General features: G+C 30.2%; 1 pseudogene across 1 annotated transcript; it reads left to right on the forward strand.

Moving 5' to 3' along the window:
- Positions 1 to 1,310: 1,310 nt before the first annotated feature.
- On the forward strand, positions 1,311 to 2,239 carry LOC115895726 (annotated as a pseudogene). Its single transcript, XR_004055857.1, has one exon. The product of XR_004055857.1 is annotated as a 40S ribosomal protein S2 pseudogene (transcript).
- The last annotated feature ends 1,175 nt before the right edge of the window (positions 2,240 to 3,414 follow it).

Genomic DNA, 3,414 nt, shown 5'->3' on the forward strand with positions numbered 1-3,414 from the left:
AAAATATAGACATAATAGATATAATAAATGCAGTTATAAAATATTGACGTAATACATATAGGTATAAAATATAGACATAATAGATATAGGTATAAAATATAGACATAATAAATATAATAGATATAGCTATAAAATATAGACATAATAGATATATATAAAATATACACATAGATTATATAATAGATATAGGTATAAAATGTAGACATAATAGATATCGTTATAAAATATAGACATAATAGACATAGGTATAAAATATAGACATAAAAGATATAATAAATGCAGTTATAAAATATAGACTTAATACATATAGGTATAAAATATAGACACAGATATAATAGAAATAGGTATAAAATATAAACATAATAGATATAATAGAGATGGGTATAAAATATAGACGTAATAGATATAATAGATATAGGTGTAAAATATAGACATAATAGATATAATAGATGTAGGTATCAAATATAGACATAATATCTATAATCGATATAGGTATAAAATATAGGCATAATAGATATAATAGATATAGGTATACAATATAGTCATAATAGACATAATAGATATAGGTATAAAATATAGACATAATAGATATAGGTATAAAATAGACGTAATAGAAATAGCTATAAAATATAGACATAATAGATATAATAGAAATAGGTATAACATATAGACATAATAGATAAAATAGATATAGGTATAAAATATAGACATAATAGATATAATAGATATATGTATAAGATATAGACATAATAGATATAATAGATATAGGTATAAAATATAGACATAATAGATATAATAGATATAGGAATAAAATATCGACATAATTGAAATAGGTATAAAATATAGACAAAATAGATATAAAAGATATAGGTATAAAATATAGACATAATAGAGCTAATAGATATAGCTATAAATATAGACATAATAGATATAATAGATATATGTATAAGATATACACATAATCGATGTAATAGATATAGGTATGAAATATAGACATAATAGATATAATAGATATAGGTATAAAATATAGACGTAATAGATATTATAGATATAGGAATAATATATAGTCATAATTGAAATAGGTATAAAATATAGACAAAATTGATATAAAAGATATAGGTATAAAATATAGACATAATAGATATAATCAATATAGTTATAAAATATAGACATAATAGATATAATAGATATAGATATAAAATATAGACATAATAGATATCATAGGTATAGGTATGAAATATAGACCTAATAGATATAATAGATATGTGTATAAGATGTAGACATTAGCTTCTTCTCCGAGAAAACACCAAATGGCGGATGACGCCGGTGAAGCGGGGTGGTCCGGAGGCCCTGGTGGCCCTGGGATGGGGAACCGCGGTGTCTTCCACGGAGGTTTCGGCAGTGGCATCCGGGGCCGGGGTCGCGGCCGTGGACGGGGTCGGGGCCGAGGCCGTGGAGCTCGCGGAGGCAAGGCCGAGGATAAGAAGTGGATGTCCGTCACCAAGCTGGGCCGCTTGGTCAAGGACATGAAGATCAGGTCCCTGGAGGAGATCTACCTCTTCTCTCTGCCCATTAAGGAATCTGAGATCATTGACTTTTTCTTGGGGGCCTCTCTCAAAGATGAGGTTTTGAAGATTATGCCGGTGCAGAAGCAGACCCCTGCTGGACAGCGCACCAGGTTCAAGGCGTTTGTTGCTATCGGGGACTACAATGGCCACGTCGGCCTGGGTGTTAAGTGCTCCAAGGAGGTGGCCACCGCCATCCGTGGGGCCATCATCCTGGCCAAACTCTCCATTGTCCCGGTGCGCAGAGGCTACTGGGGGAACAAGATCGGCAAGCCCCACACCGTCCCTTGCAAGGTGACAGGCCGCTGTGGCTCTGTGCTGGTGCGCCTCATCCCTGCACCCAGGGGCACTGGTATCGTCTCAGCACCTGTGCCCAAGAAGCTGCTCATGATGGCTGGTATTGATGACTGCTACACCTCAGCCCGGGGCTGCACTGCCACCCTGGGCAACTTCGCCAAGGCCACCTTTGATGCCATCTCTAAGACCTACAGCTACCTGACCCCTGACCTGTGGAAGGAGACTGTGTTTACCAAGTCTACTTATCAGGAATTCACTGACCACCTTGTCAAGACCCACACCAGAGTCTCCGTGCAGCGGACCCAGGCTCCAGCTGTGGCTACAACACAGGCTTTTTATACCAGAAAAATAAAGTGAATTAAGCTTGTTAAAAAAAAAAAAAAGATATAGACATAATAGATACAATAGATATAGGTATAAAATATAGACAGATATAATAGTTACAGATATAAAATATAGACATAATAGATATAGGTATAAAATATAGACATATTAGATATAGGTACAAAGTATAGACATAATGGTTATAATAGATATAGGTACGAAATATAGACATAATAGATATAGGTATAATATTTAGACATAACAGATATAATAGATGTAGGTATAAAATATAGACATAATAGATATAATAGATATAGGCATAAAATATAGACATAGTAGATATAATACATATAGGTATAAAATATAGACATAATGGATATAAGAGATATAGGGATAAAATATAGACACAATAGATATAATAGATATAGGTAAAAAATATAGACATAATAGATATAACAGATATAGGTAACAAATATAGACATTATAGATATTGGTATAAAATATAGACATAATAAATATAATAGAAATAGGTATAAAATATAGACATAATAGATATAATGTATATACGTATCAAATATAGACATAAAAATTATAATAGATATAGGTATAAAATGTAGACACAATAGATACAGGTATAAAATATAGACATAATGGTTATAAGAGATATAGGTATGAAATATAGACATAATAGGTATGATCAATATAGGTATGAAACATAGACATAATAGATATCGGTATAAAATATAGACATAGTAGATATAGGTATAAAATATAGACATAGATATAATAGATATAGGTATAAAATATAAACATAATAGATATAATAGAGATGGGTATAAAATATAGACGTAAGAGATATAATAGATATAGGTGTAAAATATAGACATAGTAGATATAATAGATATAGGTATAAAATATAGACATAATAGATATAATAGATATAGGTATAAAATACAGACATAATAGATATAATAGACATAGGTATAAAATATAGACATTATAGATATAGGTATAAAATATAGACATAATAGATAAAATAGATACACGGATCAAATATAGACATAATAATTATAATACATATAGGTATAAAATATAGACATCATAGATATAGGTAGAAAATATAGACATAATGGTTATAATAGATATAGGCATGAAATATAGACATAATAGATATAATGGATATAGCTATAAAATGTAGACATAATACACATAATCGATATAGGAATAA

The sequence above is a fragment of the Rhinopithecus roxellana genome, unplaced genomic scaffold (genome assembly GCF_007565055.1).
Source record: "Rhinopithecus roxellana isolate Shanxi Qingling unplaced genomic scaffold, ASM756505v1 contig185, whole genome shotgun sequence".
NCBI classification, from domain to species: domain Eukaryota; kingdom Metazoa; phylum Chordata; class Mammalia; order Primates; family Cercopithecidae; genus Rhinopithecus; species Rhinopithecus roxellana.